At 42.7% G+C, this 26,165-nt stretch overlaps 2 non-coding genes across 2 annotated transcripts; one reads left to right on the top strand and one right to left on the bottom strand.

Annotated features, from left to right (window-relative positions):
* Positions 1-1,038: 1,038 nt before the first annotated feature.
* Positions 1,039-1,170, bottom strand: LOC128574382 (small nucleolar RNA SNORA51). The gene has a single exon (XR_008376750.1). It is a non-coding gene; the product is annotated as a small nucleolar RNA SNORA51 (small nucleolar RNA).
* Positions 1,171-13,856: 12,686 nt separating this feature from the next.
* Positions 13,857-13,995, top strand: LOC128574362 (small nucleolar RNA SNORA8). The gene has a single exon (XR_008376734.1). It is a non-coding gene; the product is annotated as a small nucleolar RNA SNORA8 (small nucleolar RNA).
* Positions 13,996-26,165: the final 12,170 nt, after the last annotated feature.

Below are 26,165 nucleotides of genomic sequence, written 5' to 3'. Positions count from 1 at the left end.
GCGGTGCGCGTCACGCCGCTCAAGTTCGCGCAGATCTGCCGCTGGGTGGGTGTCGACGCCGCGCGCTGTGCCTACGGCTGACCACGGGCAGTGCGGGGACGGCGGATCTGGGGATGACCGCAACGCGGCGGCTTCCCGGGACGAGCCTCCACCTGCCACCCCGAACCCTGCCCATAGCATTCAACGTTTTTACAAATGCATTGTTTCCAAAATTAGAAGATTTTCATATCTTTAAAAATGTGTAGGTGCCGATATTGAAAGCAGGTGGTACTTTGGTGCCGAGGATGTGCTCTTTCTGGGTGTCAGGAATGGGGAAAGTTTCGTTTACTTATGCTTTCTTAAACATTAGACACTTTAAAACTTTCACCCGGTGCTAGAAATGGATGTATTCTCAGGGCCCCACTCTACAAGAATCTAGCGGGTGCCAGTCGCATTAAATGTGAAGGTGCACGAGCAGAGACAGGTGTTGACACAGTCAGGGTCAGCCCTGGACGCCTACTCCGAGACGGTGCCGGTGGCCTCGTGCCCCATAGTATGTCTTCGGGGTCTGAGAAATCTAGTGGGTTTTATTTTTTTTTTAAATTTTCAAAAATAAAAAAGCAGAAGAAATAGCAAGCTTTATAAACAAAACCATTAACTATTTTACTGCCTTGAGGAAAAGCAATATGCAGTGTGTATTATTTTAAAATAGGTAAAATACTTTGTTCTATGAAATGAACCTAGTTTAGAAATAGAGAAGCTGGGACATTTGGGGATCTCAAATGTCTTTTTTACTTAAATGCGGATTTCTCATGTATGCATAGGAAATGATCCTATATTCAAAACATCGTTTTGTGGTATACTTTCTATTAGGTGCGAGGTGCTGTATTTTTTGGACAAAGAATTCTATAATCTATAACTTTTTCTGCTTGAGAAAGTTCACCTTTCTTCACTAGGGCCATAGGCATGTTATTTTGGGGACTTCTCCAATTAGTAGTTTTAGATATATTCTTTCCTAAAAATGAATATAGATTACAAATATGAGTTTTTTTTTTTTTTCCATGTTCCCCCATTCACAATACAGACCAGGCATGGGGTCTGGGCTGGGGTGTACATAGGGTAGGTTTATTCTGCCTCCTCTTTCTATACAGTCAGTGTAAGAACACAGCCTGTGGTAAGCACCAGGAGGTCCAAATATGAGTTTTTAAAGAAGATTCTGGTTATTTTCCTGGGTGACTCTGGCCACGCAGCATGAGCCGTGTTTGCCCTGGGAGAAAACACGGACAGGCACCAGTGTGGACATTCAGGTGCCGATGACTGTAAGGGGGGCAGTTTGGGGCGTTGTGTTTGAAGAGTTCCAGTGATCCATCAATCAAGGCACCCTAAAATTCGGAACTGCAGGATGATTTCTGGTGTGCTCTTTCTGGAAGTTTCTTGGGCCACAGTCTCTTTTCCCATGATACACTCAAGTCCCTGATTCTACTAGGATTCAAATTTATTTTACTTATTACTATTTTTTAATAGTGGGGAGCTATATTCTTGACTAGCATGCAAAGGGGTATTTGAGTATATTATGATAAATGATTTTATAAGTGGCGTCCAAAATAGCTGAACTTCAAAGCAAATGTTCATTTTTAAATAATGTGAACCTGTTAAAAATCATTTAATAAAGAGATCGTATTGTCACATTTCAATCCCTATCTTACTAATAGTCAAACTTGTATTTATGTTACTGACATCCTGTACATATATTCATACACTGATGAGTGTGTGTGCTCTCAGGCGTGGCACAGGGAAGAGGAATGCTTTGAAAACAGAAAGTTGCCTGTGGCCAGTGTCTTTTTTTTTGGCTGGGGCTGGGTTTGAACCCGCCACCTCCAGTGTTTTCAACCTTTCTTATCTCACAGCTAGAACACATCTGATCTCACACTAGAACCTCTAGTTAAACTTCCATGGCACACGGAAATTATGTTGATCCTCCTGCCCCCCCAAAAGAGTAAAAAATATATACTTACTATGCTTTGAACTTGTTTCAAAAATAATTTAACTGATGATCTTTAAAAATTTTGTGGCACATCTTGAGATCCTCTCGCCAGTTGAAAATCTCTGCTCTTAGATTTTGCTCAGCCCAGTTCCTGCTCGTTTTTCTTATTCCTCTCTATAGGCTACACTTACTTTCATCAGTAATTTGTAAGACACCACACCATTAACATTTCACTGATCTAGAATTTCCTTTTCTGATAATTTCAAGTCTCTAAAATATAACAAAAATGTTGAGTAAAAAATTGTGTCTTCTGAATAACCAAAATAGGCACCACAAAATTATTTTTACTCTGAAAATAGTCTTAACAAGTGTAGTTATCTGCTCTCTCAAAGTAAAATTAGAGGCTGCTGCTGAGACAAGTCCAGGGCAGTCCCAGTGCAGGGGGGTGGGCATAGACAGAGGACTGAGCTGCTGACCAGAGGACACGCGTACCGGGAAATAAATAAGCCCTGTAGGGAAGAGCAGCTCATGTGCTCTCATTGGTGTGTGGGAGCTGAACAGGAAAAACAGCTGATCTCCTGGAGTCAGAGGGTGGAGGGATGGTTCCCAGAGGGTGGGAAGGGAAGTGGGGAGGGGATGAAGAGGGGGTGGTTAATGGTGTAAAATATAGTTATAAAATATATATAATGATACATAACTATATTAATAGCTAATATACTTAGAAGGAACAATATTTGATAGCACAACCAAGTGACTATAATCAACAAGTAAGAGCATAGTATAAAATTACTAGAAGAGCAGAATTTGAATGTTCCTCACACAAAGACATGATTAATGCTGGAGGTGATGGATACCCAATTACCCTGATTTGATTAATTCACTTTGTATATCTGTATCAAAATATTACATGTGACCTTTAAAGATAAACAACTATTATGTACCCATAATAATTAAAAATAAAACATTAAGGAAAATGGAATCATACAATATGAAAAAAATACAGGTATACAAGAACTACAGAATTACATTACTAGTAGTTTGGAGCTTCTGAGTTTGAGCAAGTCCTCTATAAACTATACCAGCCTGTGAGGGCATACCAATCTATGCTATGTTTATATGATGACTGGATAAGCAACACAAAATTATGCTCAGTAAGAGTTCTGGAAGGCGTTATAGGAACATTTTTGACAAAAAAGCTAACCATTTTTTTTTTAAATAGCCTTGTTTAAAATAAGAGAAACAGTGGTGAACAGAATTAACTTCGTTTGCACTCAAATGAAATTCTACGCCCAAAAGTTAAGAAAAAAATCCTTCCTAAATATTTTACTAAGCCCGTCAAATTCTTTTTTTTTTTTTTTGTAGAGACAGAGTCTCACTGTACCGCCCTCGGGTAGAGTGCCACACGGCTCGCAGCAACCTCCAGCTCTTGGGCTTAAGCGATTCTCTTGCCTCAGCCTCCCGAGTAACTGGGACTACAGGCGCCCACCACAACGCCCGGCTATTTTTTTTGTTGCAGTTTGGCCGGGGCTGGGTTTGAACCCGCCACCCTTGGCATATGGGGCCGGCGCCCTACTCACTGAGCCACAGGCGCCGCCCACCCGTCAAATTCTTAACAGTTAAAATATATTTGAGTATTTTGAAGGCTGACGTGTTATTGAAAGTTCAGACAGCTGTGTTCAATTTTTGCACATACAGACACAGCAAATCTGGTCTAATAAGAAAAAATGAATAAAATACCTTTAATTGTGTAGCCACAGCAGACTGCCCTGTGCAGAGCAAGTGTTGGAAGGCAGCCGTCACTGTCATTATTAATGGTACTGTAAGACTGTAAAGATGACCCAATAGTTGCATGTAATAAACAAGTTGCATTCTGTTTTGTCTTAAATTTGTGAAATAAAGGCTCAACTTTCCTAAAAGCAGAGCTCAGGTGTCCCTGAAGACCTGAATGAGTGCTGCTGGGCACACCGGAGGGCTGGTGTGATGCACAGCCTTTTTCTGAAAGGACTACCCCCTCCTGCCCACCCTCCCCTTACTCTCAAAGTCCCAGCTTCCTGGGCTTTGTGGTGTGGGTACAACACAGTAGTTCTCTAAGAACTGTCCATGAGAAGCAATTTGGGGATCTCCTGAGAAATCTAATTTGCAGAATACTAAGAGTCTCTGGAAAGCAAGGCGGAGAAGCCTCTCTCTGATGAAGGGGCTTTCCCTCACCAACCCTTCACCCCCCCCATTAAGTGACCAGAGTCAAGAGTTTGCAATTTTTGCTTTCCTTAGAATGTAAACCACTGCCATGACCAGACTCTAGATCACAAAACCATGTAAATATCAAGGTAGAAGAGAAGAAAACATATACTAGTATGCACCAGAGAAGATAGAAGGCCATATATTTTTCCACTTTAAACTTACCATAAATGGATAATTATTTAAAAGAATCTACAAAAGATTGTAGTTAACAATCTTATGACTTTTTTTTTTTTGAGACAGAGTCTCAAGCTGTCATCCTGGGTAGAGTGCTGTGACATCACCGCTCACAGCAACCTCCAACTCTGGGGCTTAAGAGATTATCTTGCCTCAGTCTCCCAAGTAGCTGGGACTGCAGGTGCCCACCACAACACCCAGCTATTTTTTGTTGCAGTTGTCATTGTTGTTTAGCTGGCCTGGGCCAGATTTGAACGCACCAGACTTGGTGCATGTAGCTGGCGCTGTAACCACTGTGCCATGGGCGCCAAGCCGAGGTCAAAGTTATTTTTATAATAACGTGGTGAGGTTAAACCATTTTCATGATAATTCTGAGAAGGCCATTTTCTCACACGTGCGCTCACTGTGGAATTTTCTAGCACCTACCTGACATGGCCTGTTGTTAAGTCTGAATGCAGAAGCCAATTTCTGTTAAGTCCAATGCTAAAGAGATATTTAAAAAGTGGCAAAACAATACCACTCTCCTAAATTATTTCTTTTGAAATTGTAATTTTTCATGAAAATATTTTATTTAATATATAATGGTGTTAATATTTCTACTTTTAAATAAACAGGTTCCTCAAGTTTTAATTTCTAACCCAGTAAATACTGAGGTGTACCAACAGAAACATAAATGTTTAGGGTCCTCAAGAGATCTTAAGAGGTAAAAGAGATCTTGAGACCAAACAGCTTGAAAATGTCTGCTTTGCAAATAAATTACAGAACAGCAGCGTTGAACATGTATGTCACACGTGGCGATCAGTTCAGAAAGTTAGAGAGTAGCTAAGATGGGTGCTTCTCCCTAAACCGCTCACACCTGTTCCTGGTACCCATCTCCATTCACAGGGGAGATCTGAGTAACAACAGAGGCAGAAATGGGACCCGCTGCTCTCGAGGTATGAGAAACAGAAATTTCTTTAAAGCCCAAGAAGATTAACAACAAACTACTACAAAATGTTGCCTAAAAAATACAAGCCAGTGTGACCCTTGTGGTAACATCAACACCCATTTTGACTTTCAACAAGGCTTCTGCACAAAACCCAGGTAAGCCCCGCTGTGAGGCCAGACCTTTCCCTCCAGCAGAGATGTGGGGTGAGCAACTACAGGTGCACGTTAAGGAGCGGAAAGAGGCCTTTGCACAATTTATCTTTCTACTAATCCAGTTCTCATTTCTCTTTTCATATCCTCTTCTCCTCTTCTGAATCTGATGATTCCTCCTCTAAATCTTTAGTCTTTGTTCCTTTTTAAAAGTGCAATAAGTAGCATAGAGAAAAGTAGACAGTTTGATGCTGAGAAAACCACCCTTGCAATCATGACATATATAAAAAGATGTAAATCTTCAAGACGTTTTTTTCTTTTTTTTGAGACAGAATTGTACTTCGTTGCCCTCCGTAGCGTGCCGTGGCATCACAGCTCACAGCAACCTCAGACTCTTGGGCTCAAGCAATTCTCTTGCCTCAGCCTCCTGAGTATCTGGGACTACAGGCACCTGCCACAACACCTGGCTATTTTTAGAGACAGGGTATGGCTCTTGCTCAGGCTGGTCTGGAACTCCTGAGCTCAAGCAAACCACCCACCTGAGCCCCCCAGAGTGCTGGGATTACAGGTGTGAGCCACCGCCCCTGCCCACAATGGGGTTTTAATTGGTGTGAGTTCTTCCATTACAATGAGCTGAAAAAGAGGTATTTGTAATAATATTAAAGCCCAGATAAAACAGAACCACTCCAGGATCCCATCCAGCAATCCTGCTCCTGGATATATAGCAAAAGGATTTGAAATCCTTGTGTTGAACAGATACCTGCGCCTATGTGCTGCGGCACTCACTGGACCCAACAGACCAGGTGTGGACTCACCTCAGGGACTGTCAGGGAATGAAGGGCTAAGGGCCACCTGGAGTGCACATACTCGGCCTGGAAGGGGTTCTTTCATGACCACACGGGTGAACCCAGAAGGCCATACGACAGGCACAGAAGGACAAACACTGCTGAGTACAGGAGATCTAAAATCGTCAAGTTCACAGAAGTAGAGGGTCGACTGTGGTTGCAGGGGCTGGGCGGGGTCAGGACGGGGAGACGGGGACCGACAGGTGCAACGTTTCAGCTGGATGGGAGGAAAGTCCTGAGATCTACCGGGAAGTACAGTTACTCACAGTGTATCGCAAATTTCAAAGTTGCTACGAGTAAATTTTTTTTGCTTTTAATTAATTTTTAAAATCAACAAAATGTATGACATATAGTGTGGTATTTTGAAATATACATACACTATGAAATGGCTAAATTGAGCCAATTAATGTATTACTTCACATACTTGCCAAAGGAGAGGAAGTTTCAAATGTTCTCATTGTAAGAAACGGCCAGTCCGTGAGGTAGTATAATAGCCTGATTTAACTACTGTCCCACGTTGTAGACATATATCATCACATCCCATTGTGCCCCACAAACATAAACAGTTATAATTTATAAATTAGAAGTAAAAAACAAAGAGACTCTCATAACATCTGACAATAAACGCACTGTGTGAGTTATACTCTAGTGAGGAGGATGGGAGCCCAGCCGCACCCAGGACAGGGAAGAGCACACCAAGGACTAAGTGCTGTGCTCATTCAGGGACATCTGCTCACAAGGCACCTGCAGGGTGGGCTGGCTGCTGATTATGATATGATATGGTCAGTGCTGAAGACCCATGAAGGCTGTGCTCCAAGAGGGAGTGGGAGACAAGACGTGCCTGCAGGGGTAGGGTTGGTACTTTCATGCAGAGGGCCCCGTGTGGGCCAGCACAGTGCCAGGCACCCCTGCCATGGGCAGTTGGTGTGGTTACACACTGGACAGTGTTGGCACAGCCCACTATCTGATTTAAAAATGATGATCTGGCAGCTTCGCCTATTAAGAATTGAATGGGCTGTTCAATGCAGGAAAAAAAGCTTATAAAAATGGTACAACAGGGCGGCACCTGTGGCTCAGTCTGTAAGGCGCGGCCCCATATACCAAGTGTGGCGGGTTCAAACCTGGCCCCCGCTGAACTGCAACCAAAAAATAGCTGGGCGTTGTGGCGGGCGCCTGTAGTCCCAGCTACTCGGGAGGCTGAGGCAAGAGAATCGCTTAAGTCCAGGAGTTGGAGGTTGCTGTGAGCTGTGTTATGCCACGGCACTCTACCAAGGGCCATAAAGTGAGACTCTGTCTCTTCCAAAAAAAAATAAAAAAATAGTACAACAATGGGCTTGGTGCCTGTGGCTCAAGCAGCTAAGGCGCCAGCCACATACACTTGAACTGGCGGGTTCAAATCCAGCCTGGGCCTGCCAAACAACAATGATGGCTGCAACCAAAAAATAGCCAGGTGTTGTGCCTGTAATCCTAGTTACTTGGAAGGCAGAGGCAGGAGAATCACTTGAGCCCAGGAGTTGGAGGTTGGTGTGAGCTGTGATGCCACAGCACTCTACCCAGAGAGACAGCTTGAGGCTCTGTCTCAAAAATAAATAAATAAATAAATAAATAAAATAAATAAAAAAATAGTGCAACAGTAAACTCAAAATTACTTACAATCCAAAATACAATATTCATATTACAATATGCCTGTAAAGTAATGTATTATCAAAATGTAACCTATAAAATTCATATATTCAGATACTAGCTTCTGAAAGTTCTTAGGATACAATTGCTGGGTAACAAAGACAGTTTTAAAATAAAAGTAGGACTGTGTTGCATGGGAGAAATACTTGCATTTGAGATGGGACTGGCCTTTAAGATGTCATGATCTAGTTGCCAGGGTAAACTCACTGAATTTTATTAAAGGAGGTTAATCTAGGTCAGCGCCTGTGGCTCAAAGGGATAGCCACACACCCCTGGCCCCATAGCTGGGGGCCCATAGCCCTACATAGCGCTGGCCCCATATGCTGGAGGTGGTGGGTTCAAACCCAGCCCTGGCCAAAAACTGAAAAAAAGGTTAATCTAGATTTTGGATGAGAGTATTTGTGTGAAAGTGTGTGAGAAAATTATAACCTAAGGTCATATTATTCTTTAACTTCCAGGGAGACTTCTCATAAAAATAATTACAAGACTTTAACTACATATTTTAAAAGAATTTTACCCCCAATACATATTTTGAAATATGAAATTTCAAGTATTTGGCAGCAGTCATGGAGTCCTGTGTTTAACAAAAACTCATTACAAGTGCTCTTTTAACTCCTTTTTAGTTTTTTTTGTAAAATAATCAAAAGTGTATCAGCATGGGCCACATATTTTAAAATGTTTAGTCTTTTGTGGGCGGTGTGTGTGGCATTTGAAGCAGACCTGTTCCCTAAGAAGCAATCACGGAGAGAAAGGTTGTGTTGTGTTTTCTTTGTTCTAGGAGTTTATTGCATCTCAGAGGGCACACATGCACTGACTGGTCAACCAAACACAAAGAAAAGCCATTTCCAAATTGGTTTTAGGTAAGTTTCCCCCATTAAAGTGTATGTTATTCCCACAGTAAACTCAGATAGAATCACTTTTAAATGGTACCAAACATCTATTAAATAATTTGAAAAATAGGTAAACACCTTTCCAACCCAATATGCTTTTACGAAGAGCTGCCACGCTACTGGCAACACTGATCCACAGTGACCTCGTTTATGCATCAAAATCGTAAGCCAAGCCATCAGCACGGACAGTGTGACAACAAATTAAAAATGAAAGAATACAATATGCACAGCAAGGAAGACAGCTCTCTGAAGCAGTTCAAATCCTAATCACAATGGCACAACAAAAACTGCTCTGAGCTCCGTGGAGGGATGAAGAAGGCTAGTTTACAGAACTCACAAGGAAGTGCTGAATGAGCAGATGCAAATGGAACCCACAACAAAGGGAGAATATTTGCAGTGGGCTTTAAGTTGCTGATACCCCTTGGGGTGCCTTCATCACCATGTGAACAGCACATCTCCATCTGCATTCTTGTGCACACGATGATAGAAACAGACCCTTCATTTTTCAGTGCATTTCACCAAGAATGAATAAACAGGTCAATTTAGATGTAAAATCTGTCAAATATCATTAAAATATATATTTTAATATAGCAGAGATACATAGGGAATTCGCCCCATACCATTTTTCATTCTTAATAAGGTAGCTTCAAGGAGAAGTATTTATCATGGGCTTAACCTTTATATTTTTTAAAAATAAAATTTCTTAACATATACAGTGCCACAAAAATAAACATTTCTCACAATGGTTGAAGTTCCTGTGATTGAAAAAATGTAGTCCACACAGAACAAGGTTTTTGTGTATTGAAGAGTGTTTTCCTTACTATTCGAGATTATCACACTACGTTTGTAACAGAGATACAGAAGAAAAGAGAATTTATGGGGAGAGTTTAGGGTTTGTCCAAAAGTTGTATAGACATTGAAACCTTCAAAAACACAGACATCTTCCTGAGTGGCCCACCATGACAGCTACATCATCCTTCCATGGGCAAGGTTCAGAAAAGCACTAATAGCATCAGAAACACCCATTCATTGTTACATCATCCGACACACAATAACCGGAATACACTACAGTGTGAGAGTAGGGATAACAGCGACGGTGGTGCACATTCCTGATGGCCATGGCCACGGCCATAGCCACGGCGGTGCCACACCTTTCAGAAGAGAAGTTATGAGTAAGCATTGGGTTTGGTACTGGTGGTTCACTTGGAACTCTGAGCGTCAGTTTCATTTGAAGTCTCCAAACTCATGTGGTTTCTTTTATTCCTATTGAGTCACAAAAATTGCAGCTGTAAAGAAAAAAGCACTTGAATTAGAAAAAAAAGACTATTCCATACTCCTCAAACACTTTACCTCCCTTGCAGTCAACCCTAACAGTTGGTACAACTTGTACACAAAAGTTTCCTGTATTAAATTCACAATGATATGCTTTTCGCAATTCTTTAAAATGAGCTTAAGCTTTCAGCCAGAAAATTAAAAAACAAACAAACGAAAAAACCCAAAACTTTCAATGTATGTTTTCATCTCAGATAAAACTCATAGTAACAAAAAAATTGAAATTTAGATATTTATTAGAAATTTTAGTAGCAAGACATCCAAGGTTTAAAGGTTAAAGCTAACCTTTAAAAAAGAGCAGCCAAACTAAAAAGCAGAAAAAGGTGGTAGTGGGGAATGCCGAGGTAACTTCCGTCCAATATTTTTTCTTCTATTCAGTTATGGGGCTCAATGAATCACTCGCTATACAAGTAAACTGGTGGTAGAGGATGGGGGACATCCCCGGTCTATCCACGGCTCCTCCCAGACACTCCCCCTTGTCCCCTGGCTCAGCTGTCCCTAAACCCTGGTCATCCCTGCCTGACCCTGCTCCTGGGGTCTTCCTGCAGCTGCTTTGGTTGCTCTTCTTCACAAACGGCCATCTCAATCCCTCTCTCCTTCCCCCTCCTGTGAATCAGTGAGGGCAGGGACTGTCTTGAGCACCTGGTTTCCTATACTTGTCAATGTTCCTGGCATCTGAGGAAGGCCACGTTTGGGGAAAAAGATGTGGGTAAAAGGGCGGTTTGCAGTTTCCTGGGTCACTCCTGAAACTTTAATAAGTGCTCACTTTCTCACTTAGACCTGTGTTAGCTGACCCAACGTGGAATAGGAAATTGGACACATGGAGAAATTATGGGAAAGACAGTAGGCTTGAAAATGATATATTATTAATTGTGTAAAATCAAAGTAGGAACCCACAAAAATATGAGCAGGCACAAGTTTTTTGTTTTTGCATTTTTTTGGCTGGGCCAGGTTTGAACCTGCCGCCTCTCATATATTGGGCCAGAGCCCCACTCCTTTGAGCCACAGGTGCCACCCACAAGGGGAAGCTTTTAATGAATACAGGTAGTAAGTGTGTAACAACATGGGCAGTGTCCAGGAACCTCGACACGCGCTCTGCTCTTTCTGCCAGGCTTCTGGCTAATCCCTTACTGCCTAGATCAGTTCTTCCAGGTGTGGAGTGGAGATAAAAACCATCTGGATAGTTTATATCACAGGATTTCAATTTTCTACTTAGAAAATCAAAGAAGTTAATGACTGGTACATGGATGGGAAAAGTAGTGTGTAAATTCCTGTTTATCAATTTAGCAAGTTCTATGTCTGTGGTTCTCAATCTATGGGTCGTGACCCCTTTGTAACAATGAGGGTGGGGCCTTGGTGTGTGTCACACTTTATGGGGGCAATACATGATTGCAAGAGGGACTTTACCAGCAATTGCAATCAGTGTAACCTGGCTTACTGTACCCTCAATGAATCCCCAACAATAAAAAAAAGAAAAAAAAAAAGAAAAAGAAAATACATCCTGCATATCAGATATTTACATTATGATTCCTAACAGTAGCAAAATTACAGTTGTGAACTAACAATGAAAATAATTTTATGGTTGGGGGTCACCACCACATGAGGAACTGTATTAAAGGGTTGCGGCATTAGGAAGCATTAGGAAGGTTGAGAACCACTGTTCTATGTGGAGAACCGACCCACTGTGTCAGGTGCTGGGTTAGTAACACACACTTTTCCTTCATCAAGTTCCATCTGTAAGTCCACCATTAATCATGTAATAAAGTATATGAAATTTACAAAATTTAAAACTAGTATAATAGAAATTTAAAATCCTGCTTGCTGGCAGAGATGCAGAAGGTAACGAACTAAGCTTTACTTTATGAGGCAACAGAAGGATAAACGGGGCAGCACCTGTGGCTCAAAGGAGTAGGGCGCCAGCCCCATATGCTGGAGGTGATGGGTTCAAGCCCAGCCCCGGCCAAAAACTGTAAAAAACAAAAAAAAGAAAAAGGATAAACAGAATGAAAATACAACTATCCAAATACATTTGGATGACTTCTCAATGCAATATTGTCAATGTGAGTTTTCTACCAATCTCAGTTATAATGTAATAAAGTAGTAATTTTCTAATTTACCCTGCAGTTTGGGCACCTTTGTACTTTGTAAGTATAAGCTTGGTGCTTTTTGGGATAAGGTAAATTTGGAGATTTTGTTCCCTTCCAGTTTTATGAATTCAGATTTTAAAAATTCATTGATAAAGATAGCTTTTAATATCAATTTCAAAAGGAAAAGCATGCACATTATTACGATATAGACAGGTATTCAAAACACAGAGAAAACCAAATATATCTGAAACAGTGAAGCCCAGTACAGCTCATCATTACAGTCCCCAGGAAAAGCTCAGTCTTAGATACCTTAAATTGTTTACAAGAAATCCTTGATGTTAAGATCCGCTAATGGGTCCTTGGCTGGAGGTTTCTTGGGACTCTGAGTGGCAGGTGTAGGGCTTGGGGAATGCTAATGGGGAAAGGCCAGCCCCAAAGAGCAGGAGCAGAAAGCAAACAGAGAGACAGGTCAGCGTTAGGCAGAACGCTCGCCAGGGAAACAAACGCGCGGAAGAGCAGGCGTTAAAGGTGGAACCTTCTCTGTTCCACCCGGTGCTGTGTTTGACTGGGGACTGGTAAAGCACACTTCAACCGACACGACATCACACTTCAGCCAAAGTAATTTTAGAGACTAACCCTAACCCTAATATGGATCTGAATTAGGGAAGATGTGAAAAACTTAGTCACGTAAATTTTGAATATACAGTCAAACAAGCAAATGACCATTGATTTTTCTATACAAAAGCATTTTACTTCAAATTATTAGTACCACTACACTAATTAAGCAATTTAAATAGCTCTTATAGTGAGAGTGAATTTCAAAGAAAAATGGAAAGAAAACGGTTTGTAGAAAGCCACTTAAAAACCACTTAATTAGATAAAAATACTTGCATTTCATACCAAACGGTCACATTTGGAGGCACTGTTAGTTTCAGAGGACCTAAAGTTTTTCCTCTCATCCCAGAAATGACCACAATACCTCAGGAAGGTACATACAGGACAAGCTGTGGTTCTTACTTGAAAGTGGCCACAAAGTTCTGAGTGGGCCAGCCCAAGATGAAGGACTTCCCAGCCTCGGTGTTGCCTTCTCCGTCTTCAGCCAAACAGTTGGTTGTCCACATATCTGATAATTTAATTGTGTTTTTTGTCTTGAAGTTTTTGATGCACCTAGAAAGATGAAAACAAAAGGAACTCTGGCTATTTTGTTTCTTAAATTTTATGGGAGATTTTGTATTTGTAATAAGTGTCTTATAGGCTCCTATTATCTTCAGTAGCTAGCACAGTAAACTGTAATGTAGTTATCTCCCTTGTTCCAAGAAAGTCTTTAAAACATTTGGTAAAAAAATTATTCCTCATGCATGCATGTACAAAAAAAGGCATATAAAATAGCCATTTAATTTTTCTATTCATTGAGCATAGAATTTGGAGAAAATGTCTTTACTTTAAATTTACTACTTTTACAAAAAATTTACTCATTTATTATCTATGACTTGTTTATTTCCAAAAAGACTTCAAGGATGGTCACAAAACTATACATGTTTTATTAAAATGTTCATCAAATTTTTGCATTGCGTGGTATCTGCACCCAGCAGGGAACTCCTGCTGGCGTGTTCAAAGGTCAGTGCCATAGTAATTCAGTATTTGGCATCGTTGGTTTTCTTGGCTTTGTGCTTGTTAAACCTGGTATTTCTATTGATACATTGTAAAAAAAAAAATGTTCATGAAATTTTCATGTTAAAAGAGAGCCACTAAAAAAACCTGAGTTTGGAAGAATTTATGTTTTCACCTAAGAGTTTATAAGATTTTCTAGTCTATAGAAGCATAGAATATTTTACATTTTAAACCTTAAGATTTTGGTGAAAAATTCCCCCCTTATACTCTTGCTTAAACTGAGAAATATAGCCTAAAATAGAAAAGAAAAAAAAAAAACAGGTTTGACAAAATCAATATTTATCCCTCAGGATGTAGAAGGTGATCTATTTTTAATACAGAAGTGAAATTACTTTCAGTCAATTAACACCTAATCCTTCTCAGACCTACATGGTAGAAACCATCATATCCCTTCATTTAATAGACATTTTTACTGCTCAGACAGACCAGAAAATTGAACAGAAGGCATTGAGTAGGATGAAGTGAATGTATAGGGAGATTTGGGTCCTTTTCAGCATTCAGAACTTTATGGCAAAACTAGAGTAAAATCAAAGAGACCTCATACATGCAAGTATCCCTGAAACTCTGCTTCATGCAATATTTAAGGCCAAAACTCTTAAACAGAACTTATAAAGATCACAAAGACAAAAAACAAAACTTATAAGATCACAACGAACATTACAGGAAGCACAGAATCCCGCATATGGATAATCTAGTTTGAAGTGCTTCCCCTAGGGTGCACTGAATTTACCTGACATAAAAAAGGGGTTGTGGCATGATAGCTTCTTTCTATATTGAATTAAAGTACTTTTCACCCTGCTGCTGTGAATCATTAGATTTTTATAAAATGAAAAAAGACTGAATTATAGATTGAATTTTATTTCATGATGCCTGTTATTTAGGCCACATAAAACTGTAATTACAAGTCTTTTGGAATGAACAGACTCTTCCATATTTGGTTTCACACATTTTGTGCTTTATAATGCAGATCACACATAAGTTCCCATATTAAAATGGAAGGTACAAAGAGCCAGGATTGAACCCATCACCTTCTCCATTTTATCTCCTACATAACTCAGGGCACGGCACAAGAACTAAATGAATGCTTGTTGCATAAATAATTGACACATTTCTTTACCAAAAAAGGAAAGAATTATAAAACTCAATTTAGATGCTGGGCATAGTAACAGAGACTAGACATTATGACCATAGGCACTGAGTCCATTGAGTGAAAGAGTATCTTTGCTAGTGAAAATGCAATTGGATAATGATTACTGTGGAGAATATTCAGTCCACTTACTTGGTTTTGGTCACAACAAACACATCATTGTACAAGAATATATGACGCTTCTGCTTCTTCAGGCCTCTTTTCAGCTCAACTGGGCCGTCGATCAGCAGAGTCCTATTGGAGCACACAGATGGTGACACAAATGCACAGGTGTTGACAGTAGCAGATGGTTTTTGCCACAGATCAGTAAGTTAAACGATCCAATACAGGCTAAGTTTATGAGAACAAAACCCATTCTCTAGGGTGGTGCCTGAAGCTCAATGAGTAGGGTGCTGGCCCCATATACTGAGGGTGGCGGGTTTGAACCTGGCTCCCCAAACTGCAACAAAAAAATAGCCAGGTGTTGTGGTGGGTGCCTATAGTCCTAGATCCTGGGGAGGCTGAGGCCAGAGAATCGCATAACCCCAGGAGCTGGAGGTTGCAGTGAGCTGTGATTCCACAGCACTCTACTGAGGGCCATGGGGTGAGACTCTGTCTCAAAAAAAAAAAAAAAAAAAAAGCAAAGAAAAAAAATCCCAGTCTCTAATACAAATTGAAAAATGAGCTAGATGTTGTGGTGTGTGCCTGTAATCTCCCCTACTTGGGCAGGAGGATCACTTGAACCCGGGGGTGTGAGTTGCTGTGAGCTTGGCTAATGCCATGTGCCCAGGGTGACAGAGTGAGACTCTGTCTCAAAGAAAAAAAAAGGAAAGTTTGGTGAATAACACAATGTGTGATTTTACTATTCTTATTTCCACTTGTTTCTACAAATCAACTTTAAACTTTGACAAAATGTGCAACCTTGATGCTTGTGTACTATGTGATGTGAGATATACTTTTGAATCACTTTGAAACCAAGTGAGCATACACACCAGCTCTGAAAGGCTTTATGATTCCTACAAAATATAGGCCTTGTAAAGTAACCTCAGATTAGAAGTCAATTTTTTCATTCTTAAACACACAATGCTGGTGCTAATGAAAAACAACAACAACAACAAAATCCACACCTACAAGAAATGTGACCTGAAACTCACCATGGAATATAATGTTCTAAGCACACACCACATGTGCAGTACAAAGCCTCACACTTACCTGCCAGTAGGAGGCTGTTCTTCTGGGAGAAGAGATGGAATGATCCTCCCTCTGCCTACTAATATGTTTGTTTTCTGTTTAGGAAAATATAAATGAAGATCATGTGGTTTATAAGAATGTAAACATTGATTTTCAATCTAATTCAATAAGTTTTGGATTGCCCATCTTTATATACCAAGGACCCTACAATTTCATTATGCAGATAAAAATATAACATCTAAAATAGAAAAGATTTTTTAAAAAGGATAGCAAGTATGAAAAACTTGTATAGGAAGTAAGATTGCTTTGTGTGCTCAGTGAATAAAGTGGATGTTGATCACAGTATTTGGAAAAAAAAACCTAGTAAAAGAAAACCTAACTATGGCTTTTAAGGGCAAATCATACATTTGGAAGGGGCTGGACTTCTTTGGTGTAATTCTTAGCTCACAAAATCTCCCAAGCCCTCAGAGATCTCTCCCAAATTATTGTTGTCACCACTGCTCTGGCCTCAGTTTTGCTGTTCCCCTCATTAATCTTCTGGCTCCCTTGTAAAAACTATATGCCCAAATATTTTTCAGTCAACTGTAGGAATTAGATACAACATTAATAATAAAAGGTAGGATGGAAATAGGTTAAAAGGGAAATTCTCAAATGTCTCATTCAAGAGTTATTAACTATGAATTATATTTAGGCCAACTTACTTGAATTTTTTTTTTTTTAATTTTTTGCCAAGTTGTATACTTGGTGCCTCTCTACAGAAAAAGCCCACAGGTTCCATCACATTCCCAGAATAGTCTAATCCCTCTCAAGTTCAGTGGTTCAATAACCTAGTTTATACTTTATAGTGTGAAAGCCCAATGTCAGTGGTTCCATTACCCACACCTCTTAGGAACACAACCATCAGAAATCTAACTCCTTAGGCTGATGTGACTACAGAAGTGGCAAGAAGAAAGGAACTCTGGGAGCCAAGGATTTGCATTGCAATATGAAGTGTAAGAGAGTCTCAATGCTGGAAGACTGGACTAAAAAAAGGAGGCATATCAGAAATACTTGATTTTAATTGTGGACACACACACACACACACACACATATTCATGCCCTCCCTTAATCTCCGAAGGGAAAAAACACTGAGTACAAACTGCAGACTCAATACATCAAAGGATGAGGAGGCAGTGCACCCTGTACATGGAGTTCTCAAACACCTCTAGATGGCTCTCACCCACAGTCAATGTCCTGGGAAGCTCAGACACTTCCAACCCTGGGGCAGGGCTCTCAGCCCTCTTCAATGGCCCTCTGGCCAACCCAAAATCCTGGAGGGAAGATTTAGGAATGGCAGTAAAATCAGGACAAGCAGGGAGGCAGTGCAACTCCCTATGTCCCTGCAGCACCTTGAGAATGATCTTAAGGAAGAGCCAGATATCCCTCTATCAGCCATTTGTTTCCAGAGAGTCTCGAAGGGTTCCACTGCCATAAGGAAATACAGGGCCAAATATCAGAGTGACTTATGCAGGGGGATGGGGAGCTCAGTGACATGGACAGAAACACCAGTGCCAGTTCCTAAGTGAGCTGAATGGCTCTGAACCCAGGTACAATTGCTGGGAATCCTTCTACAGAAACTTGGACTCCATGGGAGCCCTCCTGCTACTTGATGGCTGAGTTATTCTGAAGGGACTGTTCAAGTAGAATTCTTCCTGCCACTTGGTGGCTATGTTTATCTAGGGAAATATTGTAAGTCATTGCCCAGGTTGACCCTCCCAACAATGAGGAAAACATGCCACCCTTACTCCCCCAACAACACCTGCACCCCTCTCTAGCCTCCAGAGTCCTAATGGCCAGAGGAGCAACACCACCACAGACCACCACTTCTGCCCTCTCTACAGTAATCCAAGACCTATCACCCCCCTGGGTGGCCCAGTTTGGTCGAGGGTAGGCCAAAGCTTCATGTCCCCATGGTCTCACCAGGGTCAGCATCCTACACCCACCCTCCACCTCTCACCACCACTTCCCAGACCTGGAGTCAATTCTGGACACCTGCAGTGGGAGTGGAATATCCCCCATAATTCACACAGAGCAGCCACCAGTGGCCCAGCCTGGGGCCCAAAGCCCACCACATACCTTCATCAAAGTTTGCTGTTGCCCCATGGCACATGCTGCCACTCTTGATGTCTCTGAGCTGGCCTCACTGAGGGGTGGTCGCCCACATGTCACCTTGTAGTTCTTCTCTGACTGTGGCATCTCAGTACAGTCCCCGCCCAGGTTCAGTTGTCCATAGGTCACTTCTGGGATGTTGAGTTGTGGCATCTCCTAGATGTCCACACTGGGAGGGATTGGTGCACAGCTCACCTCAGGTATGGCCCCCACCAGAGGCAAATCTGTGTCAGTCCCGCTCAGGGTCTGTGGCACACAGGTCACCTTAGGGACGGCCCCCACTGAGGTCAACTCTGTGCCGGCCCCACCCAGGGTCTGTTGTGCACAGATTACCTCTGGGATCAACAAATGTGGTGTTTCAAAGGTGGCCATACCAGGGGGGAGTGCTGCACAGCTCACCTCCGCAATCTCCAGGTGTGGCATCTCCAACGTGGCTCCCCCAGGTGGGAATGGTGCACAGGTTACCTCAGGGATCACTTCCACCCGAAGCAATTCAGTGTTGGCCCTGCTCAGGGTCTTTGGCACACAGGTCACCTCAAGCATAGCCCCCACTACGGTCATCTCCATTCTGGACCCACCCAGGGTCTGTTGTGCACAGGTCACTTCTGTGATCTCTAACTGTGGCATCTCAAAGGTGGCCACACCATGGGGGAGTGGCGCGCAGCTCACCTCAGGGATGACTTCTACACGAGACAACTCTGTGTCAGCCCCGCTCAGGGTCTGTGGCACACAGATCAGCTCAGGGATGGCCCCCACTATGGTTAACTCTGTGCCAACCCCACCCAGGGTCTGTTGTGCACAGGTCACCTCTGGCATCTCCAGGGTGGCCTCACCAGGTGAGAGTGGTGCACAGCTCACCTCAGGGATGGCTTCTACCTGAGGCAACTCTGTGTCATCCCCGCTGAGGGTCTCTGGCACACAGATCACCTGAGGGATGGCCCCCACTGTGGTCATCTCTGTGCCAGCTGCCCCCAGGGTCTGTTGTGCACAGGTCACTTCTGGGATATCTGTGGCATCTCCAAGGTGGCCACAGCACAGGGGAGTGGTGCACAGCTCACCTCAGGGATGGCTTCTACCAGAGGCAACTCTGTGTCAGACCCGCTCAGGGTCTGTGGCACACAGATCACTTCAGGGATGGCCCCCACTGTGGTTATCTCCCTGCCAGCCCCACCCAGGGTCTGTTGTGCACAGGTCACCTCTGGGATCGCCAGCTGTGGCATCTCTAAGGTGGCCCCACCAGGGGGAAGTGGTGCACAGGCCGCCTCAAGGATCGCCCCCAATGGGGTCAACTCTCTGCAGGCCCTGCTCAGAGTCTGTGGCACCCAACTCATCTCCGGGGTCTCCCCCTCCCAGGGCATGTCAGTGTCAACCCCACACAGGGTCCATGTCACAAGGGACACCTTAGGGATTACAGGCCTTGGCTTCTCCAAACTTGCCCCCCCCCCCCGCTACGGGGCAGTCGCTCATAGGTACCCGCAGGGACTGAGGGCTGAGGACAGGGATGGACAAGGGCACGACTTTCTAAACTCCCACCCCAGCCTGGGCTGCCCCCTAAGGCAGGAAGCAGGCTTCAGATCTTGCTGCTCATGAAGCCTACAGAGTCTTTTCCTGAAGAAATAAAACTCTCTGGATGTCCCCAAACTCTTCACAGGATCACAGTGAGTCAAGAAGCAGCGGTAGTGTTGCTGATACCGTGTCATGGCCCGTAGTGGCGGGACAGACAGTGCGAGAAAGTCTCCAACAGACGTGGTGCGCGGGCTGGAAGTGGACCAGTAAACCTCCACTGGGGCTGTAGGCCAGCAGGTGCAGGAGCGCGAGACGGCAGGAAGGAGGGCGCGGGATGGAGGACGCGGGTAGGATGGCACAGGACAGAGGACATAGGAAGGATGTCCCTGGAGGGAGGATGCGGGAAAGATGGCACTGGACGGAAGACGTGTGAAGGCTGGCATGGGAGGGAGGATGCGAGATGGAGGCTATGGGAAGGACGACGCGGGAAGGAAGGCGCTTGACTGAGGACTCAGGAAGGATGGGACCGGATGTAGGAAACGGTTATGATGGTGCGTGAGGGAGGACGCGGGACAGAAGAAGCAGGAAGGATGGAGCAGGACCAAGAGCGCGAGAAGGAATATGCGGAAAGTATGGCACGGAAGGGAGGATGCGGGAAAAATGGCTCGGGACTGAGGAGGAGGGAAGGATGGCGCGGGACGGAGGACGCCGGAAGGATGATGCGGGACTGATGACTCCGGAAGGATGACACGGGACTGAGAACGCGAGAAAGATGGCACAGGACTGAGAGCGTGAGATGGAGGATGTGGAAAAGATGGCGTGGGAGGGAGGACGCGGGAAGGATGGCGCTAGAAAGATGGTGAGGGAACGAGGACCCAGGATGTTTGGCGCCAGCGGGTGGACAAGGTAAGGATGGCGCCGGACTAAAGGCTCGGGATGGAGGACTCAGGAAGCTTGTCTCTGCACTGACAGTGAGGGACACAGGGCCCAGGATGGACACACAGGAAGGATGGGTTGAGAAGTAAGGCACTGACAGCAGCTCCAGGGCCTCATCATCTCTTGGAAGGTGTCCACACTCCCAGAGATTCAAGTCAGAAGACAAGCCCAAGCGGCCCCTGAAGCCTCTTCCTTTAGGACCTTCCATCACCTCCAGCCAGGGAGGTGTCATGAACCGTCATGAACACAACTGGGAAGAGAAAAAAGGGTGCTGGTAAGGTGTGGCTGTGGCTCTCAGGCCAAGACACAGCTGCAGTGAAGTCTGACTCTTCAGGGACTGGCACCAGCCTGGAGGCAACAGACCTGTGACCTCATTTCAGTGCCCTGGCTCATCCACCTGCAGGCCTCCTTCCTTCTTACACCTTGCCAGGTATGATGCTGGTTGAATGCCAGACCCTTTCCAGGCGGCCACGGCTGTGGTGGTTTTGGGGACATGTGCTTGAGAAGCAGGGTGATGATGACCTCAGTCTGAGCGCAGAAGCTTCAGCCCTAGGGTGGAATGGAGGGGGCACTCAGCAGAAGCTGAGACTACACAGTACGGCCCAGACTCTGAGTGGTGTTGGCCTTGGTTTCCCCATCTGCATGGGAAGGCAGCCCCCAGGCCCTGTGGTGCTCAGCGGGTGGGTGTAGTTCCTGAGCTGGAGCTCAGAGGAACAGAGCAGGCTCTCCATTGGAGACCACCTCTCCTGAGATACCCCACGTCAGAGGCAGGAAATGAGATGAGCTTCTCCTTCCATCAAAGGTAGAAAGCTCCCTGATACTAGGGCTGTGTAAGCTTTGTGTCTGTCAGCTGCAGCAGCATAGATTGCTAGCCGCCCCCTGGGGGAGGAGGAGGCCCAACCCTGACCTGGCTGCACAGTGCCCCTAGATCCCACCCACCATCCCTGTGAGCAAGGGTGGATGGGAAATGCGTGGCTCAGGTGGTGTTCTACATCCTGATGACCACCAAGTCCACTTGCAAGATGGCCAGGGCCATTGCCAGGGCCTGACAATGTCAGCTAGGACACCTTTTCCTTCTGTCTGTGTTCTTCCAGGTCTTCCAGATTGTGGACATCTCTGCAGTCCATGGCAAAATGGAATTCTTCCTGATCATGGACTTTATGCTGACACTTACTCCAATTAAGCCTAGATTATTATTTTTTTTCTGATAATTTGTGAACTCTATCTTTAGTACATCTTTTTTTAATTGCCCTATTTTGTTCAAAGTAAATAAAGAATGATGTAGTTAAGTGACTTAACTTGTCTTGAGTATTGCGGTACGAATAGCATTTTAGTCTTTCAACACTAATGAAGTACAAATAGCATTTTGTATTTATGAATGACAAAAAATCAAAATAAATGTACAAAGGCCATTTCTTATACAATAATTTTAAATAATATATCCAGACAGAACATTAAAATAAAACCTTTAACACCTCTTATGAACTAATGGATTTAGGCAATGATCATTAAGGAATGCTTAAACAGTTAAAAGCTGGGTGGAGAAACTAAAACTAATTCACGAATCATGTTGAATCAATTGATCAATCTTGCCCAGATGGGGCAATCATATATATTATATAACTTCTTAAAAGATGCTTTAAGATGTACACACCCCCTCCCTGTGTGAGGTAGAGAAACAATGAAAACAACAGTGAAATCCAAATCCTAGAAGAATGTGGCAAATATCACAAGACACATGTTCTTCAACAAATAATAAAACTAAAAATAAATGGAAGAGAACTATTATAAGCTTTAAAAAACACATAGGACGTACTATCCAAATGCAAGTGTGTGGATGTCATTTGAATTCAGCTTTTAACAAATAAAGTATACATAAAAGATAAATCATGGAAGAATTATCCGATGATATTAAGCAAACATTGTTAAAACTGTCACTGGGTGGGACTTGTCAGGAGGAAAGACCCACCTGCAAGAGGATTGGGTGAAGGAGCCACCAGCATGAACAGGGAGCTGGTAACCACAAGCTATTGTAATTTGAAGGAGCCAACCAGAGTTCACCACCAATACCTGAGAGAAAACTTAAGACTTACAACCCCAGACAAAAAGCCAGAAGTGGCAACCTGCCTGGGGTCCTCGGCTGCACCGGAGGCTTTGCTTTTCTCTTATCTGCAACAAGATCTGTCCTCTCACTATCTCGTGGTCCATGAATTAATTCTTTAATTCCTGAGCCCAAAGACCAGGCAAGGAAATCCTGACATCAATAGCAACCCCTGCTGCAACTCAAGCTTTCCTTCCTACCAACTCCAGGTCTTCGACAAAGCTTAACTCTTTCAACCAATTGCCAAATAAAAACTTCCTAAGACCCATCTAAGGCTTGTAACCCCTGGCTTCAAGATGTCCCACTTGCTCAGGTCAAACCAATGCATAACCGGTTTTGATTTCTTATTTTACCTGTAATTCCTATCCCTGAGAATGCATAAAGCCAAACTATAATCTGGTCACCTGGGACACATTTTCTCAAGACATCTTGAGAACTTGTGTCCCCCAGGCCGTGGTTGCACACATTTGGCTCAGAATAAACCTCTAAATTATATTATGGAGTTTAGATTTTCTCCTTTGTGGAAGAGAAGGGAAAATTTCCCCGCAGCCTCCAAAAGGTTCATTGAAACATTAACTCACAATAAGGCAGATTAATAAAAGAAAGAGATTACAAAATTATTTACCATGCACACAGGGAGATCACAGAGGAGTTACTCAATATCCCAGCCCAGAAGTTTATCCTCATTTTAGAGGGGAAATAAGAACTATAGGTAAATCTCTTGAGGGGCAATAAATTATTACTAGAGAGGATGAATAGATACTGTAGAGAATGAATGGATGGTAGGGGGCAAATTGACTTGTGAATGATTCTCTTTGGAAATTAAATTAACCTAAGAGATGGGCATTATTCTTTAAATGGATTGGGCCAGGTCTGGTTGCATCCTTGATCTTCCTTCCTGCAATAGATATGGAGGTAAGGGGAAAAGGGAAGGAAAGACAATTGTTTTCCTAGGTAGGTCTGTATCTCAGAGAGATAAAGTAACTTCAAAGCTTTGGAGGGAGCCAATGGTGCAGGTCTATTTCAGTCAATTTAATGTGTCAAAATTTTGGAGTAAAAATATTTCCTTCACTATTCTTGTGTAAATGGGGTGCCAGAACCAGGAGGAAGAGCCTATGGGTTAAAATTTTATCTTTCATTTACCAAGATTCAGAATCCTAGGAAGACAGCAAGATGATTCTCAAAGCCTGCCTTACTTTGAGAATGTTTCATACAGTCCTTATACCTTCCCCCAAAGTTATTATCTTTAGCCGTACTCCATCTATCCCTCTCATCTCTAGCTGAAGGGCTCAGTGTTTGTTACTTCCCCAAGCTGCACACTGGGAATGTTACCAAACAAAGAGGGTCAGGCTGCCTGCTGCTGTCAGCCAATATGTAGAGATGAGGATAGGTCCACCAAACTTTGTTATCAGAAGGCTAGCAATTCTGGTGAACAGTGAGAGTAACAAGACTCTTCTGTTTGTCCATTTCCAAACTCACAGTTTTGTTTTTTTTTTAAACAATACTTGCTTTTATTTTTTACATTTCATCATATTTTAATACTTGTAATGTGTACATAATTTTGAATTATAAAATATCCATATATTAAATTGTTATTTCAACAAATATGTAATGTGCAGTTACTATGCAACATCATCTTGTAGGTTCTGGGCATAAAAGTATGGATAAACCATTATGTCCTTATGTAACTTGCATTTACAATAAGCAAGACAGGTAAGTTACATAATATAAGTACACAGTCTTTTTTTTATTAAAACATAGCTGTGTATATTAGTGCAATCAAGGGGTACAATGTGCTGGTTTCATATACAATCTTAAATATTTTCATCAAACTGTTTAATATAGCCTTCATGGCATTTTCTTAAGTTATTCTATGTAGACATTTGTATTCTGCATTTAGTTAGTTTCTCCTGTACCCATTCTAAGATTGGTGTGACCCACCAATTACCCTCCCTCCAGCTGAACCTTCCTCCTCCCCTCCCCTCCCTTGACCCTTTCCCAATATTCTTGTGTTATAGTTGGGTTATAGCCATCATATGAAAGCTATAAATTAGCTTCATATTAGGGCTGAGTACGTTAGATGTTTTTTCTTCCATTCTTGAGATACTTTGCTAAGAAGAATATGTTCCAGCTCCATCGACGTAAAAATAAAAGAGGTATAGTATCCATCTTTCTTTAAGGCTGCATAATATTCCATGGTGTACATATACCACAATTTATTAATCCATTCATGAGTCAATGGGCAGTTGGTTTTTTCCATGACTTAGCAATTATGAATTAGGCTGCAATAAACATTCTGGTACAGATGTCTTTGTTATATTGTCATTTTTGGTCTTCTGGGTATATACCTAGTAAAGGAATTATAGGATTGAATGGCAGGTCTATTTTTAGATCTCTAAGTATTCTCCAAACATCCTTCCAAAAGGAACGTATTATTGTGCATTCCTACCAGCACTGTAGAAGTGTGCCCTTTTCTCCACATCCACGCCAACATCTCTGGTTTGGGGATTTTGTTATGTGGGCTAATATTACTGGAGTTAGATGATATCTCAAAGTAGTTTTGATTTGTATTTCTCTGATGATTAAGGATGATGAGCATTTTTTCATGTGTCTGTAGGCCATGTGCCTGCTTCTTTAGAGAAGTATCTCTTCAAGTTCTTTGGCCACGCTGAAATGGAATCACTTGTTCTTTTCTTGCTAATACGATTGAGTTTTCTGTGGATTCTGATTATTAAACCTTTGTCAGAGGTATAACCTGCAAATATTTTCTCCCTTCTGAGGTCTGTCTGCTTGTTATACTTACTATGTTCTTGGCTGTGCAGAAGCTTTTTAGTTTGATCAGGTCCCAGTAGTGTATTTTTGATACTCCCCAATTGCCTGGGGAGTTCTCCTCATAAAATATTAGCCCATCCTGATTCCTTCGATAGTTTTCCCTTCACTTTCTTCTAGTATTTTTATAGTTTCATGTCTTCAATTTAAATCTTTTATTCAGTGAGAGTCTATCTTAGTTAATGGTGAAAGGTATGGGTCCAGTTTCAGCCTTCTGCAGGTTGCCAGCTAGTTCACCCAGCACCATTTGTTAAATAGGGAATCTTTTCCCCACTGAATGTTTTTAATTGGCTTGTCAAAGATCAAATAATGGTAAGTAGCTGGATTCATCTCTTGGTTCTCTATTCTGTTCCAGACATCTACCT

This window comes from Nycticebus coucang, chromosome 21 (genome assembly GCF_027406575.1).
Source record: "Nycticebus coucang isolate mNycCou1 chromosome 21, mNycCou1.pri, whole genome shotgun sequence".
NCBI classification, from domain to species: Eukaryota; Metazoa; Chordata; class Mammalia; order Primates; family Lorisidae; genus Nycticebus; species Nycticebus coucang.
This window is presented reverse-complemented; position numbering and strand designations above follow the sequence as displayed.